The sequence below is a fragment of the Capra hircus genome, chromosome 22 (assembly GCF_001704415.2).
Source record: "Capra hircus breed San Clemente chromosome 22, ASM170441v1, whole genome shotgun sequence".
Lineage (NCBI taxonomy): Eukaryota > Metazoa > Chordata > Mammalia > Artiodactyla > Bovidae > Capra > Capra hircus.
Window position 1 is genome coordinate 19,830,803 of NC_030829.1, and position 18,806 is coordinate 19,849,608.

The window sequence follows — 18,806 nt, forward strand, 5'->3', positions numbered from 1 at the left end:
ACATAATAAATTTTTATGACAATAGTAAAAATGGGACATATTTTGAGGACATAGCATTTTGCTTGATATTTTTAAATTTATAAAGCATCTTCAGGACCAGAGGTCCTCTAGGGATACCTTTAAAATAAAAAGTGTCTTATTGCAATTTTCCAAATTGGAAAGTGAGGTGAGAGAGACTATGGAATTCACATTAGAATGTACCCCAATCCAATCAGGTCCCAGCAAAATTTTCTTCCTTTGTGTGTTTTCCTTTGTGTGGGTCTTGAATCATTACTTTAATAATTTAAGCATCTTTCTATCTCATAATTTCAAGCTAGTAAATAAGTTGAAAAGTTCTACTCTTTCAGAACCTTTTGAATTATTTCAATTTCCTGTACTTTAATCAATATAAAATGGCCTGGATAAATTGATATCTGTCTCTGAAAATTAGGCCAGCAAACTAGCTTGGCCAGATAATTCACAAAAAACACAAAGTGTTTCTTTGCCTTGTTATGCAAATCTCCCTTATGCTTATCATCTGTTAGAGTGAGGGTTTTGAATGGGTCTGGAAAAAGAAACTAAAGACAAAGCCAAATGTCAGCTTTGATGCAGGTGATGTTGGCTGGGAAAACATGGCTTGGGCCTGTGGCCAATATGTTACTCCTATTAATCAATGAACTCCACTTCTATTAACTTAATGCACCCAGTTTTTCATGACTCCCTGAACTCATCCATTGGTAGTACCTTTCCACAGTGACTCTAGGCTTGGACATGTGACTTACTTTGGCCATTGAGATAGAACTAAAGTTGGTACGGGGAGTTTGTAAGTGGTTCTTATTTCAATAAATAGTAATAACAATGATAAGTGGTTGTCATTTTAAGTTTCTTAAATTGGGGGGGTGCGGTATTGTCTTGTACAGTGACAGATTTTACACTATGCTTTGCTCTAAATTAAATTTACCTCTCAGTCATAGTCGGAGAAGCTAGAACACTGCATAGTGGAGCCTCCCTTCCCCTCCCCTCTCCTACTTTTGAAAGGGCTAGGAATAGCCAGAGAAGTTTATCAAAAGGAAGGAAGAAGAAGTTGAGAGTAGAATTTGTACAGTCCATAGACAGGCAATCTTAAAGAAATAACTGTATGTAGGTCAGAGCACTTGTAGGTATTAGCTGTTAATGCATTAACCTCACCCAACAGAGAAATGTTACTCTAATGGATGTCAGACTCTTACCAAATTCCCTAAGCGGAATAATCATTTTACATCAGGAAATGTCAGAGAGAACGGAAAGTTTTACCTTCTTTTTCCAGGAGTGTCTTACCCATAACTACAAAAATAGAAAAAGGAGAAGTGAAATTTCTACTTGATGAATTAGCATCAATAAGGAAGGAGGAGAAATTATGCCATCTTTCCAACACCAACACCACAATCAATTTATTGAGTACTTTCTGTGTGCAAAGCACTCATGTATGCTAGGAGTCCAGCAGACAGTCTGACATTTGCTCATCATTTCACCTATCTGTTAGGCTGTATACAGACCTGAAGTGGGAATTATAATCCGTATTTATATAGGGGAAGAAATGAAGTCTCAGCAGATTTTTAACAATTGATCTATGAACACTAAGGTAGTAAACGAAAGAAGCAGATTTGAATCCAGTGTTCTAATGGAACAATTCAATCTTCTGCTTTATACTATACTAGATAATTCAAGGGCCCATGTACTCAAGGATTTCATAATGATTGTGTGTGTGTGCATGTGCATATATGTGTGTGTACATGTGTTTCTATGCTAAGTGCTGATGGAGAACAGATCTGGGAGATGTCTCTGTTGGTTTAAAAGAGAAGGAAACATACGCTGAGACCATAAGCCCAACGTAGAGACTGCACACCTGTACTTCACAGTATTCACTTCAAGTACTTATTGTGTGTATACCACATAGTTGTCCGATATTCACTGCCCTTTCCTTACACAGTTCTGATCTCATCATTAACTTATTACATAGGTTTTCAACCTCAAGTGACTCCGTTTTCCTTCAAGCTCTTTTCTCTTATCAAATTTTTCACTGCTTCCTCTTCTACAATTGTCTGAATAAATAACCTGCCAGGATATAATCCAAACTTACATATCATCAACTGCTTTTCTTTTTTTGTTCAATAGAAAGCATTCAGACTGCTGATGAAGAGAGTTTGCGGAAAGGCCAGTGACCTGCATCTTTTGAGCAGAACAGCAATCACAATTTGCCAAAGGCACAAAAAAAAGTGAGTGGTTTTGCTGTACAGCATGATAGAGGTGCCACTTCTTCTGTCTTATTTCAAGTAGTTCTGTCTAAACTGCATATTCAACACAATGAAGCAGTGAAAATAATGCTAAGAAAATGAGGAATTTCCTTTGGTAGATGTCATCACGGTCACATATAACATTGCAACTAACTAAATCATTATGACTAGGAATGCAACTTACACAACCATGCTGGTGGGAAAAATCCAGTCAATATAATCTTAGATTAATATCCTTCAAAGACCTAACAGGTTCACAGTTTAACACAGAATCATAGATATTTCCTATATCACTGTCTAGTGAAGAAAGAAAGAAATTGGATGAAAAATATAAGCATAAAACTCTTTGTGGTGTATCTATATGAAAAGTATTTTAAATTGAAAAGTATTTTAACATTTATAAATGTTATAGTTATGATTACTTAAATAGGCTGATCAATGTCATATTTTATTTTGTTCTATTTATTTTTTGTTTGGTTGTGGGCACTCCACAAATAAATGAAAATATTTTCTCACCCCTTCTATCCCTACCATTCCTCACTACTGAAACTAGGAGATATGGAAGGCAACCCACATTCAAAGCCCTTAAAGTCTAGGGTTAAGTAGCAGGAAGGTGCTGTTCTCTGTAAGAAATGCAGGGTTGAGAAATGGGAGATGGAAATGGAATGGGAGAGTGGAGTAACAAAAAGAAAGGTTGACGATAAAAGTCAAAATTTGCCACCTTGACACTAAGTAAAAGGTAGAGATTTTTTAATCTAAAGTCATTGACTTGCAAGTCTGAAATTGCCACTTTTTACCTTTGTGATTTCTGGCAAGTTATAGACCATTTCTGAGTCCTACTTTCCTGGCAAGAATTAGGGATAATATCACCCACTTCAAAGAGTTGTTGTCTTCATAGCATGAATACAGATTACAATGTGCAAAGAATCTAGTTATTGCTGGCATTTGATAGGCACTAATAAGGGGTAATTCTTATTATTATTTTCTTTATTACCAATTTTCTCAGGAGCAGTTGGAGCTAGTAATGTTGTGAATCAGTATTCTTCAATCATTTCTGTGTGAATTATTGTCATTGCATAACAAGCAACTACACAATCTCCTTGGCATGCAACTGCCTACACGTATTTCTTGCTCACAAGGGGGCAGGATGCAAGGGGTGTTTCTTCTGTGGACTGCCAGAACGGGGATGACTGGTTTACAGGCTCTGCTCCGGAAATCCCTCCCTCCATGTCAGTGGGCCAACTGGGCATGCTCTTCTCATGGAGGAAACAGAAGAGAGAATATGCCTAACTATGCAAACAATTTTCAGAAACCTATTTGCAGCATGACTACTATTATCCTTGGCTAAAGCAAGCCACATGGCCAAGCTAAACATGGGACAGAGAAGGATGCTTTCTTGTGGGAAGAACTGAAAAGTTATGTGGCAAAGCCTATCAATAAGGGTGGGAGGAGATGGAGAAATTGGGACAAATAATTCAATCTTTAACAATAGCCTAGTCTCAAGAGAAGACAGATGCTGCTACACCCCTGAAAAGCAAAACAGAATTCAAAATCTGATGCTAAAGTCAAATGAGCAAAATACATTAGTATTTTTAATTAGAATTATTGAAACATTTTTAAAGCAAGGCTTAATGCAATGAGAAAAATCCATGGGGATACTTCCAAGAAATGCTCGAATCATTTCCCTGAGATATAAAAGAAAATAAAAACCAATCAGACACTTTGTTTTATTATTTATTGAGTTATTTGTCCAATGAAGATTTATTGAATACCTACTATGTGCCAGGCAGCTTATTACATTAATAGCTAATCATGCATTAGCAGGAAGTTGCAATGATAAATGAAAAGTGTGAATTTCAGTGACGTAGGAGAACTAAGACATATAAAGTTAAGAATAATGAAAAGTGGAAACTGAAAATGATGCAAGAAACATATTGGGGAATGGGGCAATTATTTCCAACTAAGAAGATGCCTACATAAATGTTAAATCAGTTTTTAAAAATCTATGATTGTTGACAGAAAATCAATAAAACATGTAAAAGACTCTGACTGAAATTTAATATTGTGCCCAAATCTAATGTCATAACATTATTTCTTGATATATATTTCTAAATAATCAGTTAAGATTAGGACTTCATGCCTTGTAAATAAAAAGCAAATTAGCCTGTGAGAAATGAGCTGCTTTTAATTCAATGCTATAAAAAGAAAAATCAGAATAGGACTCAAATGGTCACTACTGAGAAAAGATTTGCCTAAGTCATCTGACTCAGTACAGCTATGCTATTATTTCTAAGTCATTATTTTCTTCCTGCCAGTAACAATTTTATCTGGTTGGATAATCATACAGAAGCCCATGTTTTAGATGAATATTTTTCCTTTGCTCTAATGAAGAACTGGAAAGAAAATTTATTTTTGTCCAATGAAAAACACTGAGAAAAACATTATAACTTTGTTTTTATAAGGTCGATCTTAGTAAAATAGACAGAAAATTGTGTATTTGATTTAGAGTTATTTCAATATTAGGAAATGACCAAACCATGACAGATTAGACACCATGCGGAGAATTATTTGCCATTTTCTACAAACTTAAGTTTTGTTTTATTTTGTTTTTCCTTTAATTATGATGTACAGACTTATGCATGGTGAATTTTTAGCTAAGAGGTAAAATAGTGAAACTATGAGCACAATTTTTTGTTCTTTGTTCTCATCAAAAATTTTTGTCTCAAAAAATAACTAAAACCTCCTGAGTTCATTTTAAGTAGGTGTTATGATAGCTAATGATGATACTTTCTATAAAGGGAAGAATAGTTCTTTATTTTCCAAACATAATTTCATGGTTAAATTATATGAACCTCTTGGGAAAAAGAAGAGTATGAAAATAATTGCATTGGAAATTTAAATATAATTCTAATACTCTTGAGTATAATCTCTCCAATTAAACCTTTCATTTTCCTTAAATCATAAAATTTATGCATTCTGAAATAGATTTCTATAAATCAAATCATATTTTGCAAGTGAACTAGATAATCATTTTAGAATTACTTTAGCTTCATTTGAAATTACCGAGTGTTAGCAGTGATTTCAGTATTTTGGTTAAAAATATTTCTACCCTGTCATTCTGCTATTCGTTGGCAATTGGTTAAATTGTTTGATGCAAAAATGTAAACTGACTAGAAATCATGACCACTTTTACTTATGTGAATATTTTCTTCACAATTCAAAGCTAATTTTTATCCCCTGCTGGCCTCATTCTTTGGAATATATCATTACCATCTATAGTCACTAATCCCCATGTAGTCACATTAATTACTATATTTTATTCTTATTTTGAAGTGTTACCTTTACTGTTTATTGGCCATAGTCTCATCTTCAGTACTTGTATTAGTCCTGGTTCTCAGTTGCGATCAACAGAAGGTGGCTTTGCCTGAAATAATCAGAATAACAATTTATTAAAAAGACTTTTGGTAGCTGAGATAAATATTAGGAAGTTCAGAGAGCTATGTTTAAGGTTCAGTTCAGTTCAGTTCAGTTCATTTGCTCAGTCATTTCCAACTCTTTGGGATCCCATGAACCACAGCACTTCAGGCCTCCTTATCCATCACCAACTCCCAGAGTCCACCCAAACCCATGTCCATTGAGTCGGTGATGCCATCCAACCATCTCATCTTCTATCATCCCCTTCTCCTCCTGCCCTCAATCTTTCTCAGCATCAGGGTCTTTTCAAATGAGTCAGCTCTTCACATCAGGTGGCCAAATTATTGAAGTTTCAGCTTCAACATCAGTGCTTCCAATGAACACCCAGGACTGATCTCCTTTAGGATGGACTGGTTGAATCTCCTTGCAGTACAAGGGACTCTCAAGAGTCTTCTCCAACACCACATTCAGAAGCATCCATTCTCTTATGCAGCCATAAAAACACCTAGAGCATACTATAGATCATATGTAGTCAGAAAACTGCTATAAGTAGAGACAGAGAGGCAAAGAGAGAGCAGAGGAGGAGGAAAAAGTGAAGGAAAAATGAAGAGGAAAGATACTTTCTCATCAGTTTCTTTTTGGGCCACCTCTTACCTTTCAAACCTATGCCTCTGAACTAGCTGCAAGTCAATCTGGGAAGGGAGGTTGTAACATTCTTAACTTTTCTTGTCATGACTGTAATTTTTCCCTACCAAGCTTCAGGAGTTGGAGAATTTCTCATGTGTAGAAAAAAGTTAAACTCCCAGGAGGCCACAATGAACACCATCCACATGCTATAGCTCTATGGTAATATTTTATAAATGGTGGGAAGCTAATGTTACAAAAGTTTATAACAACAATGTGATAATAAAAATATATAGGTGGTTATAAGGTAGCAAAACAAAAATAAACAAATAAATTGAACAGGAAGAAAATTGTGACATATTATACCCTGCTTTTTCATACTGTTCATGGGCTTCTTAAGGCCATTCCCTTCTCTGGTGGAAAAAGTTTTGTTAGAATTCTCCATCAAGAGCCATCCATCTTGGGTAGCCCTATATGGCATGGCTCATAGTTTCATTGAGTTAGACAAGGCAGTGATCCATGTGATCAATTTGGTTAGTTTTCTGTGATCGTGGTTTTCATTCTATCTGTACTCTGATGGATAAAGATAAGAGACCTGTGGAAAGATAAGAGGCTAGGAATCCTCCAAGCTAGGCTTCAACAGTACATGAACCTAGAACTTCCAGATGTTCAAGCTGGATTTAGAAAAGGCAGAGGAACCAGAGATCAAATTGCCAACATCTGTTGGATAATAGAAAAAGCAAGAAAATTCAAGGAAAAAAAGAATTACTTCTGCTTCATTGACTACACTAAAGCCTTTAACTCAGTGTATCACAACAAATTGTGGAAAATTCTTAAAGAGATGGGAATATGAGACCACCTCACCTGCCTCTGAGAAATCTGCATGCAGGTCAAGAAGCAACAGTTAGAACCAGACATGGAACAAGGAACTGGTTCCAACTTGGGGAGGGAGTATGTCAAGGCTGTATATTGTCAGTCTGCTTATTTAACTTCTATGCAAAGTACATCATGCAAAATGCCGGGCTGGATGAAGCAGAAGCTGGAATCAAGATTGCTGGGAGAAATATAAAAAACCTCAGATATGCAGATGACACCACCCATATGGCAGAAAGCAAAGAGGAACTAAAGAGCCTCTTGATGAAGGTGAAAGAGGAGAGTAAAAAGGCTGGTGTAAGACTCAGCATTCAAAAACTGTAGATCATGGCATCCAGTCCCATTACTTCATAGCAAATAGACAAACAATGGAAATAGTGACAGACTGCATTTTCTTGGGCTCCAAAATCACTGCAGATGGTGACTGCAGCCATGAAATTAAAAGACACTTGATCCTTGGAAGAAAAGCTATGACAAATCTGTGCTTAGTCACTCAGTCATGTCCAACTCTTTGCAACCCCATGGACTCTAGCCTGCCAGGCTCCTCTGTCCATGGGGATTCTCCAGGCAAGTATACTGGAGTGGGTTGCCATGCTCTCCTCCAGGGGATTTTCCCAACACAGGGGTCAAACCCAAGTCTCCCACATTGCAGGTAGCTGCTTCACTCGCTGAGCCACCATGAAAGCCCCTAAACCTAGGTGGCATATTAAAAAGCAGAGACAGTATTTTGCCGGCAAAGGTCCATATAATCAAAGCTATGGTTTTTCTGAAACTCATTTATGGATGTGAGGATTGGACCATAAAGAGGGCTCTAAAGAGTCTCTTGAACTTAAAGGAGATCAAACCAATCAATCATAAAGGAAATTAATCCTGAATATTCATTAGAAGGACTGATGCTAAAGCTCAAGCTCCAATATTTTGGGCACCTGTTGCAAAGAGCTGACTCATTAGAGAAGACCCTGATGCTGGGAAAGATGGAAGGCAGGAGGAGAAGGAGCCAACAGAGGACGTGATGGTTGGATGGCATCACCAATTCAATGGACATGAGTTTGAGCAATCTCCGGGAGATGCTGAAGGAGAGGGAAGCCTGGTGTGCTGCATCTCATGAGGTCACAACTTAGCAACTGATAAAACACCCCACTTTGGAGATTCATAATACATATAAGCATTACCATGTGTAAAACAGATAGGTAGTGAGAAATCACTGTATAACACAGGGAGCTCAGCCTGGTACTCTGTGATGACCTTTAGGGGTGGGAAGAGGAAGTGGGAGGGGGGCTCAAGAAGGAGGAGATATATGCATACTTATGGTTGATTCACACTGTCTACAGCAGAAACTAACACAACATTTTAAAGCAATTATCCTCCAATTAAAAAAAAAGAATACCCTAAAATTATTAAAAGGAAGATAACTGAAAATTAAATCCAAAATTTTCTAAACTTACTTGACTTTAAACTTATTTTAACTGCTTTGATGCTAGACACTGGTAGGTGAATATTTAATATTCATTTATACCTCCACCATCCTTCTTCCTAACCTTAATTTTGCCCAGGTATCCATCATCTTCCTGATAAACTTGGTCAAGAAAAGTCAACTTTATCCTAGGCCTAGTCATATGTCTTATTTGATGAAGATAACCATGGGCATGTGATAAAATTCTCCACAGTGAGATGTGCACAGAAGTTGGCTAGGGTTTGGGGAAGTTTTCTCCAGTTTTACAAATAATTACAAATAATGACTGAACTCTTTATTCCTATGAACTTTGTTTAGATGTGATGCCTTTAATTGCTCTAGCCAGCTTGCAACCATAAAGGGAACCAATCTGAGAACAAAATCTATACAAAAAGCAAGGCAGTAGTGAAGTAGTGCCAACTTCTGTGTCAAATGACACCTAGAATTATTTTTCATTATGTGACATGGTCTATTTTACTTATAGGATTTTCAAAAGCATCTCAGATGAAGTTTGTTGAACATCTTGTACATGTTCCATGTAATATCGTTTGCAAGCAACTGCTGTATAAACTTCTGAATGCTAGGTCTTTGTCTAGACAACACCTTCTCAGTAATTTTTCCTTATCATTTTCAAATAGAACATTTCTCTTCCTGCATCATACTTGATAGCCTATATTTTATTTGAATACATAGCTGTAACTTGATAGCCTATATTTTATTTGAATATACAGCTGTATATACTTGATAGCCTATATTTTATTTGAATATATAGCTGTAACTTATTAACCCAGCAAATAAAAACAATTTTGAAATCTGCTATGTTTAAGTTTTCTCTTCATGCACAAATGTGGATAAAACACTAAATACAGTGCTCAGTCCCTCAATTAAGAAGCAGAATCTAGCATTAAACTTTGCATGTCAAAGAATGCAAATATATATATTGTTTAAATCTTAAACTGATATCTGATTATGCTATTTGAATATTCCTTAGGGAACATGATATTGAAGCTACAAATCTGACACTTCATTTACACACTGTAAATGCTGTCTTCAAATAATTATGGTCAATCCTTCATTATCTGGGACCCCAATGATGGTTTGAGAACTAATCAGGGTTTATAACAAAAATGGTGTGTTGGTAAAAAAAAAAAATATTAAAGGTTTAAGAAACAAAGGCATCAAAATTTTCAACAGCACAGTAATCAAGCAATACAGTGTCTACTGTAAAATGAGAGCATAATTCTGGCTCCATTCCCACACACAGCCTGTCAGAATAATGCCCTTCCCTCTGTCAGGGACTTCTGTGGTTACCATATCCTTTAGCTTAGGAAGGGCCAGGGAGCTCAGCTTAGATTGGAATCCAATACAGCAGTCAGGACTGTGAGAGTGGGAAAACTAGCTAAGGAGAAGAGAGCAAGGAAAAGGAACGATCAGGCAGTAGGGACTGCACCCAACTCCAATAAATCTTCAGCAACTCAAACTTTATTCCAATATTAATGAAATTACATATACAGAGGAGGGAGAGAGGGAAGATGGAAAGAGAGAAGAAGGAAGGGAGGGGAAGTTTTATATATATGTAGAGAGAGAGAGAGAAAGAGAAAGTGCCTGGGAAATCCCATGGACAGAGGAGCCTGGTGGGCTATAGTCCATGGGGTTGCAAGAGTCAGACACAACTTGGTGACTAAATCACCACCACCATCATATGTATACATATAGTGAGAGAGAGAGAGAGAGAGGAGAGAGAGAGAGAGAGAGAGAGAGAGAGAGAGAGAAAGGCAGCCAGTATCAACTAGTAGATGATTATTGCACAGTGTTCTTAAAATTCTGGATTTCATTTCTTTTTCATTCATTTTCTTTTAGTCAAATATTTCTAAATTGTGGATCCAAATTATTCAATCTTAAATCCATTCAGCATCACTAAAAAAAATAGTATATGAGCTTCTCTGTACATCCCTTCATTCCCATTCCACCAGTTGGTGATGAATTGTCTTCAGAATGAAATTCTATTAATGTATATTTCCATATTACATCCTTAAAGTTGTTTTTTTTTTCTTTTTTAATCAGAGAACTTAATCCTAGCCAATGGTCATTCTAGAGACATATAGTGTTATAGAAGCAAATACATTGTTCTTACATTTGTCATACGACCAATTTAAACTGAGGTTTCAATCAATGAAACAGTGAAGTTTGACTGACATTTCATAAATTTGGAGTTTTTGATCCTTGTCCTTTCAGTTTATTCTTTCATTCCTTCACTCATTCACCTCTCCATCATATAAATATTTAGTTAAAGAGAATTAACAATACTTTCTTCTTTTTCAAGTTTGGAAATTTCATGACAAACTAGAATGAGCATACTTAGTTACTTAGTATGGGCCTCCTCATACGAAGGCAATGCTTGGAACTCTTTCGTGTCTCTCAGACCAGATACAATGCACATAAATCATTTGAGAAGTTCATGGGCTGGGATGCTGCAAACCTTAGCAGGCACTCAAGATTTTATTTGTCTTGGGCAGGGGTTCTTTGCTGAGTCATTGTTAGGCACAGCAGGATGAGAGTTGTGCTGGCAATGCTCAACCACTACTTCCAGCTGAAACCCTCTCCCAACTCCTGCACAGCAACTTCAAAAGCAACAACAACAACAAAAAAAATGAGTGACTCTGTGGGGGGTTGCTATGTAAGATGCGATCCCCAGCTCCAGGTATTCATGCTTCTGCTTGAGTGTAGGGTGTACCTAGTTATTCACTCTTAATGAAAAGAATTCAGCAGAAGTGACAGATGTTCATAAAACCTCTATTGTATGTTAGGTCCCTAAGACTTATGCATCTACTAGCTGCAAATATGTACAGTTGGCTAATGCTATGATGGCACTCATGTTGCAATATTAGCACAACAAATTAATATGCTAAAACCCTTAAGACTTACACAATGTTCTAGGTCAATCACATCTCAGTCAAAAATAGTGACAAGGGACCCCCTGGTGATCCAGGGGTTAAGACTTCGTTCTCCTGATACAGGGTGCCAGGGTTTAGTCCCTGGTCAGGGAACTAGATCACACATGCTACAACCAAGACTCAGGGCAGCCAATGAAAAAACAAGAGATTGGCACAGAAATTTGAAAGAATAAAAATGTTTTTAAAAGGGACAAGATGGTATCCTAAGAGATTAGGATACAAAAGACTGTAACTGGATTTGGTCATCCTCTCTAGAACCCTCATGGGCTCACTTTTATGATATCCAGCTGCCAGGCTCTGAGCTGCCCCATGGAAAGTCCCATGTGGCAAGGAACTAAGGGCCAAAAGTCTGCTAGGAACTGAATCTGACACCAACCATGTGAGTGAATTTAAAAACTGCTGCACTCTTCTGAGCTAAAAGAGTACCACAGCACTGCCTGGCATCTTGATTTCAGCCTTGGGAGAGACCTTGAGCCAGAGAACCTTGTCAGGCTATACCTGGATTTCTGAACCAGAAAGATTGTGAATGGTAAATGTGTGTTAAACCGCCAAATTTGGGGGTGATTGCTATGCAGTGACATAAACTGACATGCATAAACTAAAAATAATTCTCAAAAACAATACATATTTATGCAACCACATAAATACTTATATATAAATATAATAAACATCTACAATATAATATGTTTGTATGTACATACACTTAGCTGACTACATTATTTTTTACATTGTTTGGGAGAAAAAACAATTTTACTTTACCCTTTAAGGTTCTTCTTGTTAGTCTGATAATTCAACTGACATAAGATAGATTAACAGGAGTAAGAAAAAAACAAATTTTAATTATATATGTACAGGAGCTACATAGGCTTCCCAGGTGGTGCAGTGGTAAAGAATCGACCTACTAATGCAGGAGATGCAGATTCCATCCCTGGGTCAGGTAGATCCCCTGGAGAAGGAAATGACAACCAACTGAAGTATTCTTGCCTGGAAAATCCCGTGGACAGAGGAGCCTGCCGGGCTACCATTCATGGTGTCACAGAGTCATATGCGAGAGAGCTGTTGAGCACAGGTACAGGAGCTCCATTAGAATATGAGGCTCAAAGAGAGTCAGGCATCCAGAGTATATGCAATGCTAAGCTAAGGAGAAGGGAGTAGAGGTCTGAGGTTTCAAAGAGGAGGAAGACAATTCACTGGGAGATGGCAAGAGCAAATGCTTGGTTAACAAAGTTTTGCCATACCATGCAGAAAAGTCTTTCTGATGTAAAAAGAAGTTATCTTTGGTAATTCTCTTCCTAGTATAGGCTTCTTATTCAAATTCTTTTAAGTAGTTAGTTCAGTTCAGTTCAGTCTCTCAGTCGTGTCCGACTCTTTGCGACCCCATGAATTGCAGCACGCCAGGCCTCCCTGTCCATCACCAACTCCTGGAGTTCACTCAGACTCACATCCATAGAGTTAGTAATGCCATCCAGCCATCTCATCCTCTGTTGTCCCCTTCTCCTCCTGTCCCCAACCCCTCCCAGCATCAGAGTCTTTTCCAGTGAGTCAACTCTTCGCATGAGGTGGCCAAAGTACTGGAGTTTCAGCTTTAGCATCATTCCTTCCAAAGAAATCCCAGGGCTGATCTCTTTTAGAATGGACTGGTTGGATCTCCTTGCAATCCAAGGGACTCTCAAAGTCTTTTCCAACACCACAGTTCAAAAGCATCAATTCTTCGGCGCTCAGCCTTCTTCACAGTCCAACTCTCACATCCATACATGACCACAGGAAAAACCATAGCCTTGACTAGACGGACCTTAGTCTGCAAAGTAATGTGTCTGCTTTTGAATATGCTATCTAGGTTGGTCATAACTTTTCTTCCAAGGAGTAAGCGTCTTTTAATTTCATGGCTGCAATCACCATCTGCAGTGATTTTGGAGCCCCCCAAAATAAAGTCTGACACTGTTTCCACTGTTTCCCCATCTATTTGCCATGAAGTGATGGGGCCAGATGCCATGATTTTCATTTTCTGAATGTTGAGCTTTAAGCCAACTTTTTCACTCTTCTTTTTCACTTTCATCAAGAGGCTTTTTGGTTCCTCTTCACTTTCTGCCATAAGGGTGGTGTCATCTGCATATCTGAGGTTATTGATATTTCTTCAAGCAATCTTGATTCCAGCTTGTGTTTCTTCCAGTCCAGCGTTTCTCATGATGTACTCTGCATGTAAGTTAAATAAGTAGGGTGACAATATACAGCCTTGACATACTCCTTTTCCTATTTGGAACCAGTCTGTTGTTCCATGTCCAATTCTAACTGTTGCTTCCTGACGGGCATATAGATTTCTCAAGAGGCAGGTCAGGTGGTCTGTTATTCCCATCTCTTTCAGAATTTTCCACAGTTTATTGTGATCCACACAGTCAAAGGCTTTGGCATAGTCAATGAAGCAGAAATAGATGTTTTTCTGGAACTCTCTTGCTTTTTCCATGATCCAGGTAAAAACCTACTTCCATGTATTTTTTGCCTTTGTCTTCAGCTCAAAACAATCCACATGCCAATGTGACTCATTTTGAGATTTTTTTTTCTGAATCCTTTCAAGAGGTCCATCTTGTTTATTTAGATGGAGGGAATGGGGTATTTTGGGAGACATAATACAGACTATTGGAACATAATACACACTGAAAATATTTGAGAAAATAGGTTCTATTTCCTTCTGAACCTTGGAACTTCATTAATAAGACTTACCCTCCAAACACTGGTTGTATGTACAACTAAATTTCTAGAGTGCTATCAGCTTTAAGAGACTGAAAAATTGGGACAGTCTTATTTACACAGCAGAAACAGAGATATAGACATAAAGAACAAACATATGGATACCAAGAGGGAAAAGGGGGTTGGGATGAATTGGGACAATAGAATTGACATATATACACGATTGATACTTTGTATAAAATAGATAACTATTGAGAACCTACTTTTTGGCAGAGGGATTTCATCTCAATGCTCTGTGGTGACCTAAATGGAGAGAAAACTTAAAAAAGAGGGGATATATGTATACTTAAAGCTGATTCACTTTGCTAGACAGTAGAAACTAACACAACATTGTAAAGCAACTATACTCCAATAATTTTCTTTAGGAGACTGTAAACAGCATTGGTTAAGAGTTTGGATCCAGTCAGATGTATTTGAGTGTCCAGGCTTGCTCCACTAGCCCTAAATCAGGTCTGGTAATTTACCGTTCTTTTGGATCTGGTTCCTCATCTGTAAAATAGTAAAATCAGAGGAAGTGTCTCACTGGATTTTGGAAAGGATTAAATGAGAAGAAGGGGAATAACATTAAGCCTGGCACAAAAGAAATACTTAGTGCTAGCAATGACCATGGTAGCTTTTAAAGACGTTTTACATGCATTATGTCTTTTAATCATTAGAACAATCATTTGACATTGTTTGACCTGATTATCATTACATAAAAACTCAGGACAGTTAAACGACTCATTTAACCTCATGTTGCCTGAAGGATTACTTTAGAGTCCAATTGCGTCAGTTAAAGGAGGTGGTGAATACAAAGGACTCACCTGGCCCCAACTGTGCCCTCAATAAATTGTAGCTGGTATTATTGGATTATTAAGACAAAGTCTAATCTTCTTGACTCTAACTTTCATGATCATTCTACAACATAAGGCCCACTTCCACCTACTCCTTGTGTTTCCTCATTTTCCAGATGTCAACTCTACAAATAACAGTAAGAAAATTAAGACACAGAAATCAGGTTAAGGACCACTGATGCAAAGAAAAACTGCTTTTTCCAGAAGTGTCTGGAGACAATTCTTCAATGAAATGCACTCTGAAAGCAACTAATCCTCAATCTCTTCAGAAGAAGTAGATGTTTTAGCCATATGTGATAGTCTCATTAGATTTTATCACCTAACTATTTGTTTGCGTTACTAGGAGAAAAACATATTTTTTGGAAATAAATAAGAATTGGGGGGGGCGGTCCTAAGATGGCAGAGGAATAGGATGGAAAGGCCACATTCTCCCTCACAAATTCATCAAAAGAACATTTCAACGCTGAGCAAGCTTCACAAAACAACTTCTGAATGCTGGCAGAGGACATCAGGCACCCAGAAAAGCAGATCATTGTCTTCAAAAACAGTCCTCTATTTCTCCTTTAATTTTTATTTCTATAACCTACTATTACTTTTCAAAAAAAAGACTCTATTTTTTAAAGCAAATGCCATATATAATCTTTGTGTGGTTGTTGTTGTTTAATAATTCTTGTGGCTTTTTTTTCTTTTTCTTCTTCTTTTCTTTAATATTGTATTTTTGAAAAACCAACCTCTTCTATAGATTTTTAATCTTTGCTTTTTGGTTTTTGTTGTCAATTTTGTACATTTAAAAACCCAAACTTCACTACCCAATTTTACCTGAGAGCGAGATTACTGGCTTGACCACTCTCTCCTCCTTTGGACTCTCCTTTTTCTCCACCAGGTGGCCTCTGTCTCTTCCCTCCCCCTTCTCTTCTCTATCCAACTCTGTGAATCTCTGTGTGTTCCAGATGGTGGAGAACACCTAAGGAACTGGTTACTGGCTGGATTTGTCTCTCTCCTTTTCATTTCCCTCTTTTATCCTCCTGGCCACCTCTGTCTACTTCCTCCCTCTCCTCTTCCCTGTATAACTCCGTGAATACCTCTGAGTGGTCCAGACTGTGGAGCGCACATAAGGAAGTGATTACTGGCTAGCTTGCTCTCTCCTCTTCTGATCCCACCTCATCTCATTCCAGTCACCTCTAACTACCCCCTCCCTCTTCTCTTCTCCATGTAACTCAGTGAACCTCTCTGGGTGTCCCTCAATGTGGAGAAACTTTTCATCTTTAACCTAGATGTTTTATCATCAGTGCTGTATAGATGGAGAAGTCTTGAGGCAACTGTAAAAATAAAACTGAAAACCAGAACCAGGAGGCTTAAGTCCAGATCCTGAGAAAATCAGAGAACTCCTGAATTCAGGGAACATTAATCAAGGGGAGCTCATCAAACACCTCCATACCTACACTGAAACCAAGCACCACCCAAGGACCAACAAGTTTCAGAGCAAGACATACCATGCAAATTCTCCAGCACACAGGAACACACCCCTGAGCTTCAGTATACAGGGAGCTCAAAGTTACTCCAAAACCATTGACATCTCATAACCCATTACTGGTCACTCCACTGCACTCCAGAGAGAAGAAATCCAGCTCCACCCACCAGAACTACAACACAAGCCTCCCTAACCAAGAAACTTTGACAAGCCACTGATATAACCCCACCCACAGTGAGGAAGCTCCATAATAAAGAAAACTCCACAAATTCCCAGAATATAGAAAGGCCACCCCAAACACAGCAATATAACCTAGATGAAGAGACAGAGGAATACTCAGCAGTAAAGGAACAGGAGAAATGCCCACCAAACCAAACAAAAGAGGAAGAGATAGGGAATCTACCTGAGAAAGAATTCCGAATATTGATAGTGAAAATGATCTAAAATCTTGAAATCAAAATGGAATCACAGATAAATAGCCTGGAGACAGGGATTGAGAAGATGCAAGAAAGGTTTAACAAGGACCTAGAAGAAATAAAAAAGAGTCAATATATAATGAATAATGCAATAAATGAGATCAGAAACACTCTGGAGGAACAAATAGTAGAATAACGGAGGCAGAAGATAGGATTAGTGAAATAGAAGATAGAATGGTAGAAATAAATGAATCAGAGAGGAAAAAAGAACAACGAATGAAAAGAAATGAGGACAATCTCAGAGACCTCCAGGACAATATGAAATGCTCCAACATTCAAATTATAGGAGTCCCAGAAGAAGAAGACAAAAAGAAAGACCATTATAAAATCCTTGAGGAGATAATAGTTGAAAACTTCCCTAAAATGGGGAAGGAAATAATCACCCAAGTCTGAGAAACCCAGAGAGTTCCAAATAGGATAAAACCAAGGCGAAACACCCCAAGACACATATTAATCAAATTGACAAAGATCAAACACAAAGAACAAATATTAAAAGCAGCAAGAGAAAAACAACAAATAACACAAGGGGATTCCCATAAAGATAACAGCTAATCTTTCAATAGAAACTCTTCACGCCAGGAGGGAATGGCAAGACATACTTAAAGTGATGAAAGACAATAACCTACAGCCCAGATTACTGTACCCAGCAAGGATCTCATTCAAATACGAAGGAGAAATCAAAAGCTTTACAGACAAGCAAAAGCTGAGAGAATTCAGCACCACCAAACCAGCTCGCCAACAAATGCTAAAGGATATTCTCTAGACAGGAAACACAAAAAGGGTGTATAAACCCGAACCCAAAACAATAAAGTAAATGGTAACGGGATCATACTTATCAATAATTACCTTAAACGTAAATGGGTTGAATGCCCCAACCAAAAGGCAAAGACTGGTCGAATGGATACAAAAACAAGACCCCTCTATATGCTGCTTACAAGAGACCCACCTCAAAACAAGGGACACACACAGACTGAAAGTGAAGGGCTGGAAAAAGATATTCCATGCAAATACAGACCAAAAGAAAGCAGGAGTGGCAATACTCATATCCGATAAAATAGACTTTAAAACAAAGGCTGTGAAAAGAGACAAAGAAGGCCACTACATAAAGATCAAAGGATCTATCCAAGAAGAAGATATAACAATTGTAAATATATATGCACCCAACATAGGAGCACTGCAATATATAAGACAAATGCTAACAAGTATGAAAGGGGAAATTAACAATAACACAATAACAGTGGGAGTCTTTAATACCCCACTCACACCTATGGACAGATCAACTAAACAGAAAATTAACAAAGAAATGCAAACTTTAAATGATACAATAGACCAGTTAGACCTAATTGATATCTATAGGACATTTCACCCCAAAACAATGAATTTCACCTTTTTCTCAAGTGCTCACGGAACCTTCTCCAGGAGAGATCACATCCTGGGCCATAAATCTAACCTTGATAAATTCAAAAAAATCGAAATCATTCCAAGCATCTTTTCTAACCATAATGCATTAAGATTAGATCTCAATTACAGGAGAAAAACTATTAAAAATTCCAACATATGGAGGCTGAAGAACACACTTCTGAATAACCAACAAATCACAGAAGAAATCAAAAAAGAAATCAAAATATGCATGGAAACTAATGAAAATGAAAACACAACAACCCAAAACCTGTGGGACACTATAAAAGCAGTGCTTAGAGGAAAGTTCATA